The sequence below is a fragment of the Camelus bactrianus genome, chromosome 2, assembly GCF_048773025.1.
Source record: "Camelus bactrianus isolate YW-2024 breed Bactrian camel chromosome 2, ASM4877302v1, whole genome shotgun sequence".
Lineage (NCBI taxonomy): Eukaryota > Metazoa > Chordata > Mammalia > Artiodactyla > Camelidae > Camelus > Camelus bactrianus.
In genome coordinates, this window is record NC_133540.1 from 68,958,202 (window position 1) to 68,983,549 (window position 25,348).

Genomic DNA, 25,348 nt, shown 5'->3' on the forward strand with positions numbered 1-25,348 from the left:
CTATAAGAAATGCTTAATTTGGGGGCATGCATTCCTGGATAATCAGAATAACTTGATTTAAGACCTTACTTGTAATTTTTCTCATTTATAAAAATACTCAATCTCCTTCATAAGAGTGTTAGGATTTAATTAATCACCTGACTCACTGAGAATATAAAGCACAGATCAGTGTGAAGATTTTTTAGTTACAGTTTCTTTTATCACCAGAGATGCAGAGCTGTGAATTAATTTTTACTTAACTCTCACAGATGAAAAAAATTCTTTAATAAATATATATTAAAACAGATTATCTGAAATGTTAGTGTCAATAACTGCAGTTTTGGTGATTATGGATATGCATTTGAATGCTATGAGGGAAAAGAGTGCACAGAGAAATTCTCTTTATATTCTCAATGGTGTTTTCATTAATCAGATGGGATTTGGTAACTAAAACAGAAATATTATGACTGAACTAGTAAAAAAAATTGGAAAAATAAATATAAGAAGCTGATATGTCTACACTGATGAAATAAATGTGTGTGTGTGCGTGTGTGTGTGAATGTGGAAAAAGAGAGAGACCTACAAGATGGCCCCGAAGATTCCTGTCCCCTGGTGTAGTCACCCTGTGTATGTGTTCCTCTTGAGTGTAGGCAGGACTTACGAATACGAAGGGCTTCAATGATTAGGTTACATTATATAAGACACTGTTGTATCAGGCTGGAAAGATTTTCCTGCTGACTGAAGAATTAAGTTGTCATGTTATGAGAAGGCCAAATAGTTAGGACCTGAGAGCAGCCTCTAGGAACTGAGAGTAACTCCTAGTTGACAACATCATCAGCACAGGTGTGTTCCTTTCTTCGGGCTCTAGGAAGAACCAGTTTTTTCACCTTCCAGAAGCCATTCACACTTGATAGCTAGTGTCCCCTTTCTCCACCTTCAAAGCCAGCAACAGTGGGTCAACTCTTCCCCACATTGAATCACTGATCTCTTCTAGCTCCCTCCTCCACATTTAAAAATTTTTGTGAATACATTAGACCCAATCAAAGAATCCAGGAAAAGCCCCCTATCTTAAGGTCAGCTGATTAGCAATTTTACTTCCATCTGTTCTTTTATTTCCCTTTGCCACAAAATGTAACATACTCACAAATTCATGATATTAGGGTGTGAACAACCTCAGGGGACCATTATTCTGGCTATCAAATACATCAACAAAGAATAGATATAATGATGAAAGAAAGACAATACAAACATTAATTTTAAGGGTTTATTCTAAAATCTTAATCACACTGCTAGGATGAATATTTAGAAAATTTTCTAAGTTTCTGAAACACAATAGACCTGAACTTTCTTCATATCTTTCCATGTAAATTAGCCTACATTACATAGTTTAACATAAGTTAAACCAGTGTTATAAATAAAAATAATGTTCATATACAAAGATGGAATATATTTAAAATTCAACTATTATTTAATTTTGTTATTTTCCAACTGATTAGTGTATCTTAGTAATATAACCAAAACTCTCTCCTTATTATTTAGAATAATTAGGAATATTGATGTATTTATGTTTTAGTAAAAGATTCCTTTTTTCACTGAAAATTAATAAATGTTACTATGATATAACAATATTAGCACTTGGCTGTTTAAACAAAAATCCAAATAAATCATTTATATGAATTCTGTAAGATAAAATATTTATTAAAAAATGAACAGGAATAAAATATATTATTTTACATTATTACTCCAAATTTTCCTTATTAAAAATAAAAAAATACAAGTCAATACTGCTTAAAATGACCACTAATGATATTTGTTATTTTATAAAACTATAAATCTATTGTTTACAGAGCCTTGTGGAAAATTTTGTTTTAGTCAACATTATTGAATACAAATACACAGTCTCTTAGAAGACTTGATTTGTCTGGCTCTCTGATCACCAATTTAACTACGCTCATAATGTATCATGAAAAAATCTGCTCTAGTTCAAACAATTTTCCTAATAAATACGTTCACAAAATAAAAAAGTAAATCCTTTGATGAAAACAAATTGTACCTTGGGGCCTTTCTGCTCTAAACAGGGAAAAGTAAGTGCTCCCTCAAGGAAAGAAATACACAAAATCAGCTCAACAAATCTCTGTGGTCCTACCCACAAGCAAACAAGAAACATGTATCAACCTTTGGGGAAATCTAAATAATATATAATACCTAAAATATTATCAGGCATATCAGACATAGGAAAACTTACTTCAGATTCTACACTACAAACTAGATGCTGAGAGGAAAGAAATACTATATAATTCATTATAATTTAAAATATACAAGTAACTATCTTAGAGGAAGACAAATTTGTACACTAAGCCTGACATGATTATAATCACCACTCTAGTATGGAATCTCTGATGAATGTGGAATGGTTTTGTGTTTGCATTATTTGGTTGCTTTCATTTTCAATACTGCATTATGCCTTTTTGCTATATTAATGCAAATCTGGAATTTGAAAATACCTTAAGAGACATTAAAAACCTTTTAAGTCTACACTCTAGCTAGATTAAACAATGGTGTAGAGCTATAGTTTTCAGAGCAATTACTGCTGTGCTGTAGCCTCTCTTATGTTCAACAAGTATTAGGTTTTAAGTTCCAAATTTTATACAACAGCATTCCAACTACAGACAAGTTCTTGTGGTTTAGAGTTCTCAAGAAACTCCAGGGAAAATAAATAAAATAAAGTTATATTTTATTACATCTTACTCATTATGTTCTCATGAGTAGGAGTGGTTCCCTAAAGACAATTTTCAATCTCACTCAAGTTAATATGAATTATAGATAGCTAAAAGTCTATTATGTGCATTAAATTAAAAGTATGTACCCCCAAAAATGCCTAGCTTATAGCTTCTGTACAGAATAGATGTTGAGTAAATGCTGTGTACTTAAACCAGTGTACTACATATATGATCATATATATCAAAATATATATGTATTGCTCCAGCATATCTCAAAATAACATGTGACTGGATAAAACATGCTTAGCCACAAAATCCCTAACCATCATAAAATAGCAACATTATTACATAAAATACGCCCAATGTTTGCTGTGGACTGAATTATACCCTCTCAAAATTCATACGACTAAGCCCCTAACCCCAAAGTGACAGCACTGAGATTGGGCCTAAAAGGACAAAATTAAGGTTAAATAAGGTCATAATGGTGGGGCCCTGATCCAAAGGAATTAGTATCCTTATAAGAAAAGATATCAAAGAGCTCTCTACTTCTGTCTCTCTGTGTGCACACTCAGAGGAAAGGCCATGTTAGGACCCAGTGAGAAGGTACCTGTCTGCAGACCAGGAAGAGAGCACTTGCCAGATACCAAACTCTTCTGGATCTTTATCTAGAATATCCAGCCTCCAAAAGTCTAAGAAATAAATTTCTGTTGTTTAAGCCACCTAGTTTGTGGTATTTTGCTATAACATAATACAAGGTTGCAAATCATTATTTGCCTCTTCAGACTAAATATTATCTATATATGCATATTTCAAATTTGTCTTATTATAAATTTTCTTTATTTGTTAAGCCATAGTTTAATTCCATTGTGGACATTTTTATATCACCACTCTATGGGCTTTTTTTTACGTTCTCTCTGGACTTTTCCATTTTATGTTACAGCTTTATGGATGATACTACAGCTTTGTTTATTGACTCTCCACTAGCTCATTTTCCCAAAGCAGTCCTACAGTTTTTGCTGACAATATTAATTACTTCCAGAGAAAATTCTTACCAAATCCCATTGACTCAGTCACAACTACCTTTAAGTTCCTCAGAAACTTTATCAAATCCATAGACTATCTCCTTTGTTATTCCCTATGATTTCCCTAGTGCCTAATAGCATGGTAGATACTACATGATATTGGCTAAATCAATGAACAAACAAAAGAATATGCTTTTTCATCCTTCTCTTTCTATCAAGGGTAGTATTAACCGAATCTAGCTTCCAAAAGCTGCAGAAGTCAAATTTCTTGTAGTAGCATCCAGTGTTGGTGATACAAGCCCTGGATGAGCAACAACATACAGTGGAGTATTCAGAGCACTGTTCTGAACTACATAGCCCCCAAGCCTAATTCTCTGACCCACTGAAATATTCTGTAAGCTAATTACAATCTTTTAGTAAGTCATGTTTCTGCTTTAGCTGACCACAATTGGTTCTGATTGTTGTCAGTGAAGACTTTTGACGGACATAGTGTTTACCTAAGCAAAGGAGACACCACTTTCAAGAGATACCAAAGAGGATCAGTCACACAATACAGGCTAAGAACTACAATTTAAAAAAAAAAAAAGTTTGCTTGAGAAAGTTGTGGTTAAAATTTCTCCAATTAAATCAGGTTTTAAAATTTTGAATATGAAACTTTTATGAGCCTATAGAGACATAATGGCAGGTTACAGTAAAAAGATTAATTCTGGAATACATTCTCTATTTTCACCACTTTTCTTCTTTTAATTGTGTAACATATTAAAATGTGAGTAATTTTATTTTATAGTCATATTCTTATTCATTCTACTCCTGCCTATTTGTATAATAAATACCAATATACTTGAAGTTTTATAATATAAATTAAAAGAAGTCAAGTAAATTCTTGATTTTTTACATCTTCAGTCATTTACAAATGAACATTAATATCTTTCTCTAATGAACTACAGGAACTTGACAGGCATTATCTAATTCATGTTCTCACTAATCTTAGTGTGGTAATACCATCCTTATTTTAACACTGGTGTAACTGAAGGAAAAATTAAACATTAGTCCAAAGCCACACACACACACACACACACACACACAGAGCCAGAAATCATGTCTACTTATCTTAAATTCAAGCTCATGAGGAAGAGAAGAACAAATGAAAAATGAATCCTTTCTTCAACATCATCTTCAGTTAGTATGAGTGTACACAGTGGTAGGAATGAAAATTATCTGCTCTGAAAACTTGAATTTTATTGTTAAAATTTCATCTTGCTGACTGAATTATGAGACCACTCAGAATAAGTCTATTCTGTAGTTAATTTTAGGCTTCTTGAGGTAACAAACTGTTATTAGGTTTATTCATCATCTTGTACCATAATTTCTCCTCCATTCATCCATGAAGAATAGAAATCAGTAAATAGTTCAATAACATCTACAGCTTCTGATCCAGTTCCCTGACTTCTTGCTTACTGTAATGTAACAGTTAGCTCACAAAGCTAAAAGTCTTCTTTAAGCATGTGGAAATGTGCATGACACCATGACTGGCATACATTTAGATCTTTCTTTTCCTTAAATTTACAACCACATCTAAGTAGTATGGCTCATTATTTTATTTTAATTTGATATACCCCAGATAAAAAGATGAAGGTATCCTACCTTGTACTATATAAGAACAAAAATAAGAAGGGAAAATACATGTTTGTTTATTTGTTTGTTATAAAGGTCCTAATGCTTCAATTAACAGCTGAAGCAAATTCAGAAAATTCAGCAGGACATTTCAGGAGAGTTACATGTGTAGTTGAAGGGGTTGGACTGCATGAAGCAAAGTGAAGAAAAGGAGAGAAGGAAAGGGGGTGGTGGAAGGAGCAGTTTAAGGCTAAGATCTCCGACAGTTTTCATCAACTCAGAAGTCAAAAGGGTGTACCGAGTAAGAACAAGTTTAGTCAACAATTTTAGCTTGAATCTCAAAAAGGCAAGATAGAGCTGCCTTATTCCTAGTTTGGACTAGAGTCCCTCAGTATCTAGTAAATGTGACAGACAGGCAAACCTCCTGCAGCAGAGGAAAGCAGAAACAAAAAAACCAGGAGCAAAACCCAGGTGCCCCAGGTTTTGAGGACCATGGGCGGCAGCGTGGTGGCAGGAAGGCTGGAAAAGGGAGAGCCATGACAGTAGTTCACACACTCAACAAACTTCGTAAGCAAAAATCAAATTCAGTCATCATTCCAATAATGAAATATCTTTGCAGTAAGTAGAGATAACAGGTTTTTTGTTCTCTCCTCTCTCCCTCTCTCTCTCCCTCCTCTGCCCCTTTCTCTCACTCTCCAACAATGATAAAATTCTAAAACTTTTACATTACAACAAGCAAATATAGGTGTGAATTAGTCTTTCACAATTTCACACAGAAAATTTTTTGAACTTTAATTTTTTTTTTCTTCTTCAGAATTGGTCAATATGTAATCCTTGGGGGATGAATTGGAGAGAGACTGAAACAACAAAATTGTGGATATAAAGGTGACCCGAGGACTTAAAAAATTTAGTTAATGTGTTACTCCTAAGGAGTTAAAGAAAGGTTATGTCAACTAAAGTACCTTAAAAGTACCCTTCTTACCATGCAGCTGTCTATCTCCTGAAGCAGTTACATTTCCTAACCACCTCAAATAGCCTCTGGGTTCCACTAAATATGAACAGAGGGATCTCATTTATCACTTCCTAATCCAAACCATAGTTCATGTTTTCAGTGCTGTATCCTCTTCTTAGACCACTCTTCTTGGACAAAGGATCTCTCTCCTTGAGGCTATTCCATTTAGTGATCACTCCTGTATTGCTTATGACTTTTCGTAATTAATCATATCAAGAATGGAGAAGTGACTCATCACTAGGTTCTTTATGTTTCTGCTCATGATTGTTTGTGGAAGCTTTATGACTACTCTAAGGCTTGACAAGTCAATATCAGTGACTTGTTCTTTCAAAGGCCCTATAGCCATCTTGACATGGCATAATCTGGCAACCTTTGCCCAAAGAATCACATTTTAGTAGTTAGAAAGAGAATACGCATACCAGACATTTAAACCTATAGACATACATCTTGATGCAACGTCAGTTTTTTATTTTTACCATATTTCTTTGCCCTGTTTTTCCCACACAGATGCCTGTATTTCTCCACACAGACAGAATGAGTCGAATTAGCTTACCTCATATGTAATTCAATCTACTCCTATTAAATATGGGAAATGTGTTTACTCTTCAAATAGGACGATAAATGTACTTGAAAGTACTTCATCTCTAATCTTGAACTGAGACTGAAGAGCTATATAGAAAAAAAAGAGCTATATAGAAAAAAAGAGCAGACAAGAGTTTTGAAATCTTATAAACACTGATTCTTGGCTCTGTCAATTATTTCCTGTGAGGCTGCAAACAAGATCTTCACTTCTCTGATCCTCAGTTTCCTTAATATGGACATGTTAACTTCCAATTTTCAAAGTAGTTAGAACTCTGAGACAATGTATATATTTTTATTTTTTATATATTTTTATAATTTTTTATTTTATTATTATTATTAACGATACATGTTTTAGAGTCCATTGTTTCCTTCTGTGACATTTTAAAAGGCCAAGGTTCCCAGAGCTCAGAGTCTCATTAAAAGTAGAGCAGTTGTATAATTATACAAATTATTTATATATGTATATAATTGCATATAAATAGAAATTATATACATGTATTCATATAATATGTATATATAAATATACATGGATATATATGCACATATGTCTGTATACATATGTACACATATATAAATATACACAGAACCTGGTTTAATTATTAATAAACTCAGGTCTACAAAACATAGAGATTAAATAATTTCTAACTGATTAAATTGACTTCCTGAATATAGTCACTGATTTTATAAGTAACAGCTAAGAAATTGTACATTTTTAATAATGGATGAATAACATCACATTTCTTTACTCAAGGAAGTTATTAACAAAGTATGCATTACTGAAAGTGTTGCTATAAAAATATATAAACAAGCTTTTTTATCCTTGTAGTTTTAAAATGTCTTCTATTGGTCCCAGACAAAAAGGCAGTGGCTCCTTTTTATTTTTAAATGCCCCCAAATCCTCCTATAAAAACAGAACAACTAAGATAACAAGATAAAAATTAACAAACAAACAAGAACCACCACAAGCCAAGGAAATACAAATTATGCTGGAAATGAATGAAACAGAGAATAGAAAAACAATACAGAAAAATCAACAAAACCAAAAATTGGGTTATCAAAAAGATCAACAAAAGTGATTCACCCTAACTATACTGACAAATGAAAGAAGATTCAAATTAAGAAAATCCAGAATAAAAGAGAGGACATCACAACTAACTTTACAAAAATAAAACAGATTATACAGGATACTACAAACAGTTGTACACCAAGTTAAGTAACACAGATAAAAAGGATATATTCCTAGAGGGACACAAACTACCAAATTGATTCAATAAGAAATAGAAAATATGACTAGACCTATAGCAAGAAAAGGGAATTAATAATTAAAAACCTTTCCACTTCAAAGAAAATCCAAAGCCCAAACTCTCAAAAATAGATAAGGATGAAATGCTTTCCAACTCATTCTATTAGGCCAGTATTTCCATGATACCAAAACAAGACATCACAAGAAAAACAAAACAAAACAAATTTTAAAAACTACAGACCAACATCTTTTATGAATATAGACAGAAAAATCTTCAACAAAATACTGGAAAACCAAATCCAGAAACATGTAAAAGAGGATTATACACCATTATCAAGTGGGATTTACCCCAGAAATGCAAAGTTGGTTTAACATACAAAAATCGGTCAACATAATACACTGTATTAATAAAAAAAAAAGTACAAAAATAACACATGATAATTTCAATAGATACAGGATACATATTTGACAAAATCTCACACCCATTCATGATAAAAAGCACTCAGCAAACTAGAACCAGAAATATACTGTTAGTCTGATAGAGGAATCCATGAAAACTCCAGAGCTAACATCATACTTAATGGGACTGACTGCTAATAGGTTTCTTTCGTGGTTGATAAAAAAGTTCTAAAATTGATTGTGGTGTTGTTTGCAAAACTGTGAACATGTTGAGACTCATTAAATTGTACACTTTAAATGGATGAATTGCATGGCATGTGAAATAAAATAATTAAAAAGAAAAACCCAAAGAAGACATACAGATAGCCAACAGACACATGAAAAGATGTTCAACATCGCTAATCATCAGAGAAATGCAAATCAAAACCACAATACAAATCACCTCACACCTGTCAGAATGGCTATCCTCAAAAAAACCCCACAACTAACAAATGTTGATGGGGATGTGGAGAAAATGGAACCTTTGTATACTGTTGTTGGGAATATAAATTGGTGCAGTCACTGTGAAAAACAGTATGGACGTTTCTCAAAAAACTGAAAATATAACTACCATAAAACCCAGCAATTCCACTCCTGGGTATTTATTTGAAAAGATACATGCATCCAATGTTCATAGTAGCATTATTTACAATTGTCAAGATGTGGAAACAACCTAAGTGTCCATTAACAGATGAGTGGATAAAGAAGATGTGGAGATACACACACACACACACACACTCACACACACACACACACACACACTCACACACATACACACATACATATAGATAGTCAGACAGACAGATAATGGAATACTGCTCAGCCATAAAAAGAATAAAATTTTGCCATTTGTAACAATATGAATGGGCCTGGAGGGTATTATACTTAGTGAAGTAAGTCAGACAGAGAAAGACAAATAACTGTATATTATCGGCTATAGTGGAGTCTGAAAAATAAAACAAACAAATGAATATAACCAAACAGGAACAGACTCACAGATAAAGACAACAAACTAGTAGTTACCAGTGGGGAGAAGGAAAGGGTGAGAGGTAAAACAGGGGTAGAGAATTAAAAAGTATAAACTGCTATATATAAAATAAATAAGCTGCAATGATATATTGTTTAGCACAAGGAAATATAGTCAACATTTTATAATAGCTTTAAATGAGTATACTCTATAAAAATGTTGAATCACTATGATGAACACCTGAAACTAATATTGTAAACCAACTATACTTCAATTTAAAAAATCCCACAGACAAATTCTACAGCAACATCAATGACAGTGTATCCTTAAGATAATAACATAGGAAGATAGGGCTAAAGCACAACTTTCAAAAGGTCTGTGTGGTAGTAGCAACCATGAAGGAGGACTCAGAAGCAAAGCAAAGAGACTTCCAATAGCCCAGAGAGTCAGAGACTTCATGAAGGGAACTGTCAACCATACTCTTTCCAAATAGAGAGGGTTCAATCAGTATGCAAAAATTCACAGGTGAATAAAAGGAAACATTGGAAAATATGGTCAGTACATGGTAGTTTGGACCCTATAATCTCTAGATATCAACCATCTGTAGCTGGCTTAAAGGATCCAGTCCAACTTGAAAAGAAACCACTGGAAAGAGGAACTTCATTGAGTAGGGAAGAGACACTAGTGCAAAAGAAAAAGAAGTACCATGTAACAGTAGGGAGAGAAGCAGATGATGTAGATCTCAAAGAACACAAATCTATACTGTTGAACGTCTAGTGTTAACAAAAAGAGAAAGGAGCCCTAGGGATGTGAAGCTAGAGAACATAACCCTCCCCTCCTCTATCTGTCAGAATGGCTATCCTCAAAAAACAAAACAAAACAAAACAAACAAACAAAAAACACAACTAACAAATGTTGGAAAAACAATAATTATGCCAGTCACTTATCTATTAACTTTTAGTTTCAAATCTATCTTTCTATAAACTATCTGCCCATTGGCAACCCATCAAGTTCTGGCAATAGTAGGAGGTATTATAGTAGGAATTGAAGGCAGAGAAAAGGAGAATGGGTTTATTCTTTTCCTCTCTTCTTATTGTTCCTGATAGAAATGCTGAGTCAAGACATTTCACCACAACAGCGGGAGTTAGTTCCAGCCTCTGACCGCCTTGAGCATTCTCAGAACTGCTCCATTTTCCCCAGTCACCATTATCCTTGGCAGCTGGGCAGGCCTCCTGTAAGAAATTCTGAATTACAGCTACATAAATCTTTCCATTAATTATCTATGTATTGATAATCTCAACTTCTTACTTGAAAATGTCCTTTTTTTCTGCAGTTATTATCATCATATTACCCAGCTGTTCCCTGTTTCTGATTCAGACTTCCAACATCTGTGTAATAAACTTAGTTATTAAATTCCGTCTGTTGAAATACCTAGTTCAGTTGCTCTATTCCTGTATAAATCTTAACTGAGAAGATTCTTGGGTTAGTTGGCAGTGTTTTTAATGCAGGTTAGATTCCCTGTCAATATGAAATAAGATCCTAGCAACTCACAGCACCCAGAGTCATCATGGTAAATTAAATTGTAAGCAGTTGTTTTCGTGACATAGTGCCTACTGGGAGTAAGTACCTTGACAAGTCAAATGGTTGTTGCACTTTACAATTGTAAAGTGGTGGTAATGGTCACTTTAAAAGCTGTGAGGAAGGATGGATATTTCTTATTGCACTGGAGAGCTTTTTGTAGATGACAAGATTGGGACATTAAACTTTCTATTCAAGTCACAAAGAACAAGAAAGATTCTACGACAGACCCAATGGAATCACTGATCTCTTAAAGCCAACAGGGCCAAGCGTGTTTAACTGTGCAAGTTAAAGAAGTAGAATGCTTTTACAGATTCACCAAGTGAAAGTTAGCACATTGACTGGAAATAATGGGACCCTGTGATCTGGAATGAGACCACATGGGTGAACCTGAATGATCTTGAGCCTTCTAGTTTTCCTAAGTCTCCTTTACCAGCTAAAGTGTCCCCTCTTCGCATGCCTAAGGAAACCAGCACTCCCTTGCTTAAAGACCACATAATAAACTTACAGAGGCAGCTGCATGGTAAGGAGATGCTGGGCACCTTAACAACCACCCAAACCACCCACTACTGCCTCTAGATCTATATTTAGTGCCAGATATCAGCAGGCTTGATGGAAACAAGAATGAAGTCTAACCAAGAAGAGGACCATTTACACTCCAAAAGAATTTCAATGTTTTGTTAATTTGTATTGCCAGAAACTTTGGGAATATATGTAGTAATGAATTCTACGAGTGTTAAACCACGAAGGACAGAATATAATTTTTGATCAAGCCAAATTATTATGGATGCACTTATCACAGATTCTGGATTTAAGGTGATGGCTCCAGCAATATAAGCAGCTCCAGCAGTTTCCTTTAAACTAAAACATAGATTTGAGAGAAGCCTATATTCAATAAAATTAATTTTCTTTAGCATAATGTAGAAGGAGGAATCTGAAGGCTTAAGAAGACACAGATGTGGAAGTACATGTAATTGTACACTCAACACTCAATTCTTTGAGAGGGCCCAAAGGATGCACCATTTAATAAAGTATAGAGAAATACATTAGACATAGTGGCTGGTTTCCCCCCATGAGTGATTCAAAGATGATGGCTGAAGCCACAGTGTCTTTTATGACCTATCCTTAGAAGTCACACATCATCACTTCAAAAGTACATTATTGGTCATACTGATTAGCCTGATTTGGTGTGAAAAGGAATTGTACAAGGGCATGAATATCAGGAGGCAAAGATAATTGAGGGCCACTTTGGAGACTGGTTACTACAATTTGTTTGTGATTTTGAATTTACAATAATGAAAATACTCTAAATACTGATGAAAGATTTAAACAGCACAGAAATATTTCAAAATCTAAAGCTAAATTTTAAATAGTCACACATTCCAGTTATTTATTGGGGTGCTGGCATAACCAAAAAGAGGAACTATTTCAAATAACTAAACATAAAATTTGACTACATATTCTTAGTTAGATATATTCTAAACACAAAAATAACTGAAAAAGTAATTTCAACTTTTTTGGTGTGATCATGTTTTTGGTGCTAGTACTAACAGTGTTTTTCTGATAAGAGTTTTTCTGGTAGTGGTGATAGTGTTTTATGTGTATTGTAGAAAAAAGTCAATGAATAATTATATTGGAGTCATTGGGGACATGAATTTTCAGCATTGGTTGATAGGTGATGCAGATACAAGGTCAACAGTAATTTTTATATTTCTGATCTAATTGACCCTAAATTTGAATTCAAAGTGAATAAACTTATTAAGCATTATATATGCATTTGCTAGTTCTTCCACTGAAAAGACCTAGAAACTACGATGAGCTTAGTTTCATGATGCCACTAGTGTTCAAACTGTAGTCTCTAAATATCATTTCCCAAACAAAGAAACCAGGTGATCCTTGAAGAAGTACTTGCTTCTAATTTTCGAGGTGGGGATGTACAAGATGAGTCTGGAACATTTTGTCAACCAGAAAGCAAAAGAAGCCATCAAAGACAACTGAGGTTTAATTAAAAGAACTCAGTAGGCAAATTGAAGCATCTCTCACTGAATAATGAATTAAAAATAAATCAAATATATTTAAATCTATAGTCATTAATGTTCTTTTAAAAAATAAGAAACAACAAAGACGAGGAAAAAGAACAAAAAGTAGAAAAGAAAACTCAATGTTTACCTTTGGACGATGTAGTGAAAGAGATATAATTAGAGTATCATCAATTAGCAGTCTTTAATGAATTAATGGATTTAGATAATAGATTTGGAAAGAGAAGTATCAGTGCTTCCTAATGGAAATACGGAAAACTAATTCTGAAGTATTTTTGCAAGAAAATCTTTCCCAAATATGATTAGGCCCATAGATCTAACTTCTGCATTTCAGGAAGTACAAGTCAGAGAAATATGTTATGTGATTCCACAGCAAAATTCAAATTGTTGTGATCTCAAACAAATGATTCTTTTTTCTTCAAAATGTAAATTGCAAGGGGAAAAAGGGGGGGGGGATGATTAATCTTTTAAAAATAAGAGACTTAAGAGATCTGTCTACCAATTACCATGTGTGAAATTTATTTGGCTCTTGATTTGAATACTTTTATGAGACAACTGCCAATATTTGAACATGGACTATAAAATTCACTAATATTGAGAGGTATTATTCTATTAGGGTGATAATGGTATCACCGTTTTTTAAAGACTTTATCTTTTAGATATCTGTACTGACTATTTATAAATAAAATAATATGTTGATTGGGATTTGCTTCAAAATGAAATCTAGGAAGATGAGTGTGGATATAGACGAAAAAAAACTGGCCTTGAGTTGATATTTGTTGAGTCTGGTTAAACAGGCATATAATATATATGGAGTTTTTCTTAATAAAATTTTTAATTAAAGTATAAATCTGTATGTTTTAGATTTTCTAAGGTAATTTAAAGTATGACTTTTAATATTGATAGTTATATCATCACATCATATATAGTCCCACTAGTATATATTTTCTCTTAGGAAACTCCTGTGATTAAAGTATACTCCACTTGATCTGTTTTTTTCCTGGCATTTTGGATACCAACAACCTTACAGATCAGCACGTGGCTTTATGCCCAGACTTTAAGACATGAGGCTAGAGCTAACAATAAAAGTAATGACTAAGCACTGTCTATTATTTACCTTCACTTAGATGCTCAAAGGGCTTTGAATTCAAAAATTAGCCAAATTATACTTGGCTGCAGATAGTCACTTAATTTTATAGCCTATTGTCTTTGGTAGTCATAAAAGAGTATGAATTGTAGAGAGGTGAGGATAAAGTGATTGGGTTAGTGCCTCATTATCCTTGCATCTCCAATTCTTTACATAGTGCCTGGCACACAGAAAATGATGAATACGTTTTGATTCATCATTGAAGGAAGGAAAGAAGAGACAGATTGCAGGAAAGAGACACAGAGAAATGGATGGGGGGTAGAATGGAAAGAAGCTGTACCATTTATCTATTGCCACCATAATGCTATATATAAGAAGCATAAAACCTCATTGGCAAATTACAGTAAGCTTTCAATGTCCAAGTGCCTGTGTTACTTTCTAATTGTATTTGCTGCACTTTGCTGCATTCACTTTATCGGCTTTGGGCTTACCTAGGCAGGCCTCAGATGGACGACTGGAATAAATCAACTCTACTACATGTCTCTTATACTCCAGCAGGCTGTAGACCAGGCCTGATGCTGGCAGCAAGGCAAGAGAGAGGGCAAGCCTATTTATTCAAGCACTTTTCCAGCTTCTTCTTAGTCATGTTTGCTATATCCTACTGACCCAAACAAGTCACATGGCCAATCCCAGAACAATGCAAAGCTAGATTAAAAAGATCATGAATAATTGATGCAGGGAAGAATTGAGGCCATTTTTTTCTGATGTACCACAAAAGAAATAAAGATACTAAATATATGACAGGGCAACTTGGAGCTCTGAATATTACTTGTTTTTTCTCTTTCTAAACCCTAAACAAATATGATTAGAACTGTGGCACTGATTAATTTAATTAACTCTTGACTTTGATTTTAATGTATAGTTGGAGCTTGTATCATTCTTTCATTAAACATTTTTATTGAGCTCAACCTCTTTACAAACATCTGTATAAAGCTCTGTTCATTGCACATGGCAACTACTTGATAAGTATTGATTAAAGTAGCAACCTTGGTCACAGATTCCTTGTCTACTGAGCACCATTCCTTTTTGCCTCCATTATCCCATATCCAAGAGATGTTTTAGGTGAAGCAAGTGTTAGCTTGCTTACCTACTCCTGATGTTTCCTTGCATGTGGAAGGATTGCCCACTGGCTAATATTCTTGTCCTCTCTAATCATATTGTGACTCCATCTCAGGTGGAATGATTTTTCTAACTAGTAAGCGTGGGAGGAGAAACTGGGTACTTAAAATCCCATTCCTCTGTTTCTCTTTCTCTTAGGAGAACAGACTCATACCAAGGACAATTTTGCTCTACTCTGTTCCTCTAGGATGTCTGTCACTATGGGAAGACTCCCATCTAACTTGGGGTTGAATTTATTAAGAAGCACTCTTACCTTCAGATATAAGCGAAGTCAGCCAATATTCACTGAATCAATAAATGAGGTATTCTGCGTTCTATTTGCCTGATTATGATTAAGAACTTGAGTGTGGGAAACACATGCTATTTATGGTTCTGTACCTTCAAAACACATCCAACAAGTCATTTTATTATTCTGCAATGACATGCTGTATTTGTAATTAGAGAGTTGGTAGTCATGTGGATTTGATGTAATCCAAAGGAAAATATGTTGTCCAAAGTATATAATCTGTTGTCGCATCAAAGGTTTTTCCAGGATGGCAACAAATGCACAATGCCAAACACTGGACTGAAAGTGAAAAATATAATTATCTGATGTATAAAAGTTCAATACCCAGAACTTGAAAATATTAAAATAACCTTTCTTGTGCTTCTGCAACATCAACTTTTGTCCAGAGAGCTTAATTCGAAGTTACTTTCAGACTGAAAATATCAATAACCTTCATTTCCAATATGCTTTTTATTTCCCAAATGATCTACTAACTACAGTTTTGTATGATGTATTTTACAAGTATTTTCCCAAACCAGTTGTATAATATAAAAATAATCAAAGATGGCTAGCTAATCTTGCAAATAAACATGCTAGTTATAAAAAGTTAAAGTGACATCAATCCTGCCCCATCCTTGAAAATAAAGTTAATTTCTGTGATTCAGTATGATTTACACTTGTTTGCTAACAACTTATATTAAAGCTTGTTTTTAACCATCAAAAAATATTTCCTGGTATGTACTATGAGGGTTTAAGGATAATGAAGTTATTTTAATTGGGTTCAAGGATTACTTACTTGGCTCCATACAGAATTATGAGTACTATCAAAGTGAATTAAACATTATGAATTGTGCTGTACTTTCTCATGACCTACTGCACTTTCTAGTGTAAGCAAGGGCATAAGAAAGATAACATCTATCATATATTATGCTTCACAAACTATATCCATAGAAATACAGAGTTCATTTTCTTTCCTGGTCAAAAAGTGTTCAGATAGGGTTTACTACTGATTTGAAATTTAAATAAAAATTTCCTTATGAATGAGAAGATTTTGTCAGTCATGCATGTATTGTCTTTTTTTCTGATATGACCTCTGCTTTCAAGTGAATGACTTATTCCTCTTCAAAAGCTGATGAATTTTGTGAGGGGGAAAAAGCTACTATAGCTTTCCGAGGAAACAATTTGCCTTAAGTTCTTATTTCAATATTTTCTGATGCAAAGCTAAAATGCATCAAAAACAATTTTCCTGGTCTTATTTGTATCAGGTTTACCATTTCGGAAAAGTACTAGGTATAGGAGTTTAATGGAAGAGTTGTGGCTTTTCACACAACCCTAAACATGGCTTTTAACTTTATTTAAACATAGTGAATCTTGTAGGAACTTATGGTGAAAAAGAATATGAAAACGAATATATGTATGTTCATGTATGACTGAAGCTTTATGCTATACACCAGAAATTGACACACATTGTAAAATGACTATACTTCAATTAAAAATATATATATACACAGACAAAAAAAAGATATTAAGTCTAAGTCATTATTCTGTGTTAGCAATATTGGGATCAATGGGACCAATTTCAGAGATTGCAAAAAAAAAAAATCCTGAAAGATGGAAGAGTGTGAGATAAAAAGTAATGTCATTTTGCCTACATGATACTACATAGCAGGTCTCCAAAGCTGTGCTACACAGCTGAGCAGCAAAACACATATATATAGTACTTACATTGCATTCTTTTCGTATTACCTCTTTTATAGTATGAAACTGATTGGTGTCTTTGATTAATCCAATTTTGTCATAAAGGGAGTCACAGCTTGGTTCACTCTATCTAAAAATTGTTTTAAATGCCAACTTCAATCTAATATGTAAATAGCTGTTACCTAGGTACTAGGGATGCCTTTCATTGTCATCAAAATTAAATCTTCATGTAGCACAAGGAAACAGACTCATTTCTTTTTTAAAATAACATTCTTTCACGCTGCCTAGGGAGCCCTGAGGTTAACAAAAATTACTATGGATTTAATGTCAACATTTATTTTTGTTCATAGAAAATTATATTTACAGAGCAAAGATTGAACATTTTAATCAGTGTTGTTCTTAAGATTGTTTTTGTTTCAATTCACAGTTCCTATTGTGCTCAGATTATTTTATAGCTCAGGTAATTCAAATGACAACCATAAGTTTTAAAAGCATAACAAAGATTTACCATTAAAAATTCTATAACTTTATATACAATGGGTAAACTGTAAAACAAAAATCACTTCCTAAAAATAAATCATTGTTCTTTTATTTAATCACTGAACACATATTAAGTGCCAACTTATTATATCCTGGCCTGGCTGGCTATGGCATTCAGTCTATGAGGTACAAAATAAAATGTATAAGCGTATTTAACCTTTGTACTTACTTCAAGACACAAGTGTGGGTAGTTATAATCTCAGTTTTAGAGATGAACACACTGAAGTTTAGCAATGTTAATTTCTCAGCACAACTGGAAAGTGGCAGAGAATGAATCTGGACTCATATTTTTGAGATTACATCATAGCCACCTTTTTTTTTTTAAATGTATGCTTTATTGGTTCATTTCTTCCACTTGACTCTAATCTCCTTGAGTTTTGAAATTCTTCTTCTACATTTCTCTCCTCTTGCAAATGCTTCACAGTAACACGTTATCTGACACTCACAAAATGTGTTACTGACAATAAATGCTTTAAAAGTTTCAGTTAAAAAAGTCACTTTATTAGTGGGCCTTTCCTGATCATCCTACTTAAAATTATTCCTCCATCCTACTCCACCCCAGTTTTCCCTAAATGTAAACCCTGCTTAGTTTCCTCATTCTACTTATGGCTATCAAACATATGTATATTATATTGTCTTTCTTCCTTCACTAGAATGTAAGCTCTATGAAGTAAAGTGGTTTTGTCTCTTTGGTTCACTTTTGTCTCTGCTGAAGCAAAACAGTGCCTGAAACATACCAGACATTTAATAAATATTTGTTGAATGAATGTGTGAATGAATGAGCAATCTGTTATTGGAGTTCAGAATCGACATTGGAAAACTAGCTTGGAAGCCAATGTAAATGTCCAAATGCTTAGTTTCACAAATCAAACAGTGGCAGTGAAAAGGAGAGTAAATAATGAATTTAAGAAACATTTAACTGAATAGGAAAGTTGGTCTTGTTTACCAATTAGATAAATACTAGACAATTCTCCTTTACATGTGCAAAGACTTAAGGAACCTCAAATGGATTCATGGGATCTTAGATTTGGAAAAGCTCAGATTTCAGAGTCATCTCATTTATCCCCTCAATGTATAGGAGACTGACGGTCTGATTTGTTAAGTAACATAGCACAAGGTGCACCAGTCCCAGAATTTTCCCCATATGACACAGTTCTATGATAGACAGCAACAAATAAATTTATAATATATTATTGTAATTTTAAAGGTATAATTTAATGTGGAGCTTTGGTTAATTTTGGTGCTCACCAAAATCAACTGTGAATAAGTGGCTCCTCCTAATTAAGTCTTATATGATACTAGCCATTCAACAATGCCTTTCTAATCCAAATATCAATACAGTATGTGGAATATGGAACTTTGCAATAGCAAAGTCTAACCTTGAATAATATTTTTACTGGGTAATAAAAAAAATAAAATTGTAAGCTATAAAATGCAGGAAAATTTCATATCAAGAGTTTGATGAGATTATGCCTTTTGTACTTACATCTATTAAATGTTAAAGATTGATCTTTAGAGTCAACTGAGTATAAAGGCTTTTCAAAAATGTTAAAGTTACAAGAGAAAAAGTCTCATTTAGCATGATTGTAAATGAAATTAAAAGGTCATTTAAGACGTCAAATTTAAAATATACTAGTGGAAACTTAAAGCATTTTAAAAATTTCTTCTTGTTCATAAAATTTAACTTGAAGGAGTTGTTGTAACACCACACTTTTCCAATTATTGTTACACTTTAAATAAAAAGCCATGATGATAAATAAATCTCCACAAAATATTTGTAGTTAAAATTAAGCATACATTTAATTTCTATATTCTATCTTCTACAACAAACAACAATCAACAATGAGGTGGTAATGTTAACCAGGTAGCATTTGATGTGTTTCTCTTAATTTTGCAAAACCCTGGAGAAATTATTAACATGGGTCCCAGAGAGATGACTAAATTGGGTCTAGAGAGATTAACTGTAAAGTCAATTAAAAGAAGAAAGCTCATAGAAGAGCTAAGATCTTACTTTTTTATGCCAAATTCTTTTGGTTTATAGGATCGGATGCTCCATTAAAATAGCACAGGAAAAGTAAGGCTTGAAATTTAATTAATCACTCACTACTTACATATTTTTTCCTACACTCCTCACACGACTCCATATTTCCATGCTCATTCTCCATAAAGAAAAAGACACTAAATTTGACTGTATCTGTGCCTTGGGAGAGTTAGAGAATCAACAATCATCCCAGAGTTTGGGAATGTCACTCTATTCTAAAGCCTTTCCAAACTGGCATAGGTGCTATTTTCTGCTATTAACTGAAGAGCTTGAGTTGCAGTACAAGTGTTCATGTTTGCCTAGTCCACGCTAGTCCATCCTGTAACATCGTATGAACCTGAGGCTTAATGGTGGTCTGACCCCACATAATAGATAAAACACCTTTGTGCTTCTGTTTTAACTACACTGCTTGCCGGACTATAGCCCCATAACCAGCTACACTAACCTCTCACCTGATCTGGCCCCAATTCCCAACTTGGTTTTCACCCAGTTCACATTCATTCCACAATCACTCTTTGAGCCTGCAATATTTTTTCTCCCATCTCTTTCTTGACTAATGACCTTTGTCCCTATTTCACTGAGAAAATAGAAGCAATCCAAAGAGTTTCCACCCACTCTTACCACATTTCATAGTCTAGCTATATACTTCTTCTTTTATCATGGATGCACTCTCCATGTGCCTACGGAAGTCCAATTCCTCTAATCTCTGGATACTACGCATTCAGGGACATCATTCCAGCCACTGTCCCCTTTCTTGTCTACTTTTTTAAATACTTCCTTCACTTTCCATCAGCATCCAAACTACTAAAATATCTCCCTTTACAAATGTTTTCCATTAAGATATACACCTTTTAGTTGTTAGTCAATTTATCTCGTGTCATTTTACCATAAAATTCAGAGTAACAAGAAAGTAATTGGCTTTAAATTTTCTTCTCTCATTCTCTGTTAAACCTACTCCATCTTCCCGTTCTCTTTACCAAAGGTTACTTTGGCCAGTGCATTGCTAAATCCAATGTTCATTTTACTCCACATTATCAGAACTTGACAGAACTGATCAGAGATTTCTCGATATATTCTCTTTATTCAGTCTCTTATACCCATATCTCTGTTAGTTCTCCTGCCACTTTACCGGCTGCTCCTTCTTAGCGTCCCTTGCTTCTTCCTCTATGTTCTTTACATCTACAGCCCAAAGCTCAGTTCTCAGGCAATTATTCTTCTCTAAGGACACTGACTCCCTGGGGGACCTCATTCCATTTCATGCCTTTAGATACAAACTAAATAAAATGACAAGTTCCAAATATACACCTGCAGCCTAGACCTCTTTCTGACTTGTACATTTTTCTGTGTCTTACAGACCTCTACTTAGATGTCCAATTAGTATCTCAGAACTTGTAAGTTCTAAACAAAATTTCTGATTTACCCCATCAAACTTGCTTCTTACATAATTTTCTCCATCTCAGCAAATGTCAACTTCATCATTCTATTCATAGTGGATAAAATGTTTGAAGTCTGATCCTCCAAATACTTGGAATTGTTGTTTCCGTTGTTTAGAATCACTGACCCTCTCTCTCTCATACCTTGCATCCAATCGACCAAAAAATAACAACAAAAACATATAGGCTATAGCTTCAAAATACAGTATATTCTTAAAATAAGCATCTTTTAACTGCCTCTACTGCTACCTCCCTAGTCCGGACCTTCATCATTTCTGGGATTATTGAAACAGCCCTCTAGCTAAGATCTCAGTGTTTACCTTCCCCACCTCCTACCTCTTTGCCTTCAAATCAATTCTCTACGAGATAAGTCCCAACCATCCTTTTAGAATCTACATCAGATTATTTCAATCCCATGCTAAAAGCCGGCAATCACTTCATGTCTCATTCAGAATAAAAGGCAATAACATCCTCTACATCTGGTTCCCTACCACCTCTTTGAACTCACCTTTTCCACTCTCCCTTTCTTCCTCCACTTAGTTGCACTCACCTCCTTACTATTTTTGGACAGACCATCCTTCCACCTTGATATCTTGGCTTTTGCAATTCCTTCTGCATAAAATGTTCTTGTCCCAATATCAACTCTCACACTTCCTTCTCCTCTCAGCTCTACTGTCATCTCACCAATCAGGCTTTCCTTAAACTCTCCATGTAAAACAGCAACATTCCCTCTTTGACTCTTCCTGTTTCCCTTATTCTGTTTTATTTACCTTCATAGCACTTACCACCACCTAACATATGCCAGCCTCTCACACTAAAAGGATAGGTCAAGGTAGGAACATTATTTTGTTCACTGTTTCATCTCCAGTACCTAGAACAGTGCTTGGTAAACAGTATGAAGGTCACTGCTCTTAGCAGCCAAAAGAGTACTTCTATACCTTCCCCATGCAGTCAACTCTTTTTTTTTTTTTTTCAGGCATTTCAATTAAAACAACAGAAAATTCAATGGAGTTATACAGGTTTTTATTTCTGATGGGTGCGCCTTGGCAAACTAGCTCCCTTGTTTTTATAATCCTCTTGGCTTCTCACCTTGGCCCACCCTTCTTAAATTTGTGAGCATAAATTTAGAAATTTATCTCAGAACCATCTATTTTATTAATAATCTCCTATACTCCTTAGTAAATTGCTGCAAATAATTGCCACCAGGACCTAAGGGGGCAGAGAACTAAGCTCACAAGCACTGTACCATCAAGTTCAAAGGAGGCCTCAAACTCTGTTCTAATTAGAAGAGCAGATAGAATACATAGTAGCGTTTGCTCACTATTTGAAGTGGCAAGTGAAAACTTTGTCCCCAGATTTATATAAGGAAGTCACTTTGAAAATATTAAATTCCTGGTACAGAAGCCAAAGACAGTAGAGCTAATTTCTCTTGCAATTAGGTAAGTAATCCTTCTTTAGAGGTTAGCTAGCCATATTAGTGCAGCCTTTTGGCTGACAGCAAGTAGATCTGTGGGTGTTGGAACCACTGGGGCTGGCTGGCTATCTTTTACAGCGGGATTCAGGAATCTTTCCTTCAGACAGAATGTAAATATTTTAGGTTTTATTAGCCATGTACTGTCTCTATCCCATATTCTTTTTGTTTAAACAACACTTTAAAAAGTGTAAAATCCATTCTTAGCTCCAAACTGTGCAAAACCAGGCGACATGCTGGATTTGACCCATTGTCAACAATTTGCTGACCTCTTAGAGTTTAGCATTTTTTGTAACAAGTGAAATGGTCAAGTATAAGATTCCTAGGACATGGGAGAGGAAAATGCTATAGAGATCGGTATCTAATAAAAGAAGCAACAGTTAATAAGCAATTGAGAAATGTCCTAGTCAACTAGCCATCAGTAGCAGACAAGGCAATGGAAACTCAAAGCGTAGACCACAGTATGTCATACAGAATGTCATTTCAGGTGGTCTTCCAAGAGGCAGTGGATGAAGCTCTAGACAGATGAAGTATGGTTACTATATAATATTGATCTTACATCAGGAAAATGAAGACCTGAGAACTGGTATTAAAGACCTGAATCTTATTCCTATCCTCGTAAGAAGTAAGGTGCACACAGATTTGCCTGCTGGGAGAAGCCCAGATGAAGTAGTTTACCAGGTATGTAGCTGCTATTTATTTAGCGCTTATATGTCTATCAAAGACCTAATACATACCAAGTACTCTACTAGGTACAGAAGATGTAGCAGTAGACAGAGCAAAGTCACTAGAATCGTGGAGCATACATTCAGCTTAGGAAATGGAGGTAGTAAACAAGACCAATAAGTAAACAAGATAATTTCAAATACTGATATGTCCTTAGTGTCAATCAATCACATATGGACAATGAGCTAAACTGAATCAATCAAGCCTTTATTCACCTAGAGCAACAGTGCAAGAAAGAGGCAAAAAGAAGTACCAACTTATCAATGTTCCACTTTTCCCCACAGAAAACAGGGTGAGGGTCAGATGGATGAAGCACAGATGGGGGAATCATCTCACTCAAGAGGAGCTCCATACAAAAGGCTTCTTTCTCTTTATAGATCCATGCACTGGGAGAAAGGAGAGAAGGAAGGGCTCCGAGGAGAAAGATGCTGGGTCCAAGTACGTGTGCCTCAGCCAAGATCCCCAAGAAAGAGGCTTCTGAATGGAGGAGCCTGCACGTGTATGCAAACATATGAGAGTATGAGGATGGTTGCCTGGGAGGGGGGCAGGAGGAACTGAGTCCTGACGGAAACTCCCTCCAGAAAACTGCAGTGACCTGTCCGTGGTGTACAGAGGGCAATCCCACTCCCACCCCACCTGTCACTGTCTGTGTTTGGGGCTGAAAGATCACACAGAGGATGTGGGCCTGGAGTGGACTCCTCACTTAGAAGAAAGCTGTTTATATACAAATATAACTGGGAAGGCTTCACCAAGGAGGTAGGCAGTTAAGCTGGAACCCAGATGACAAAGAGAAGGCCACTGTATAAAGAGCTATGTAACTGGTGTTCCAGAAAAGAAAAGAGCAGCTGTAAAATGATGCAGCAAGGAGCTTGAAGGAGTCAAGGACAACAGTTAAGGCCAGGGTATCTGGCACACTGTGAACCAGGAGAGCCTGTTACAAGATGAGACACCTCATCTGAGCTCCTGCCCTGTCCTAGGCAATCTTCTGGGAGCTGGAGATTTTGTCTAAAAGAAAACACTCTCTGCACCACCACACACATGTTCAGACTCGTGTTCAGTTATTGCAAATAAAGAACAAACTTAAGTGAACTCCACTCTCTCAGGACTGTGCCAGGAGCATTATAACATTAAAGTCCTCAGAACAACCTTGCAAACTGGGTTTTATAATATGCGTTTTTACGTATAAAGCAAATAAGTGTCAGAGAGGTAAAGAAAACTGTCAAGTACAACCACTTAACTGAAACCACAGCCCATGTTCTCCCTTCTACACCACAAGTGACTGGAAGTTTGGCGTCTGGGTCCCAGCAAAGACCACTGGGTACCCTGGGAAAAATAAGATAGAATCTAGGTGATAAAATAAGGTCTAAACTCTTCTTTAGTACTTAGTCTAGTTTCACTTGCCTGTAGGAGGTTGCGGACCGAGGCCTTGCGCCAGACAAGTCGGATTAGCACTTTCCGGCAAAACCGCTCCAAGACTGGGCGAGCTGCGCGGAGAGGCGCTTGCGCTTGCGCTTGCGCGGCACCCCAATCCAACATGGCGGTGGCGGGCCGTGGGCAGAGGCGCTGCGCCCCGACTGCAACTGCGCAAGCACAGTGCGCAGCGCGACTGCGCAGCCCCGCGAGAACTCCGCTCCTCGCTGTTGATAGAGTCCGTTCAGCAGCCTCGTCAGCCGCCTCGTCAGCTACCTCGTCCGTCAGCCGCCTGTGGGGAGAG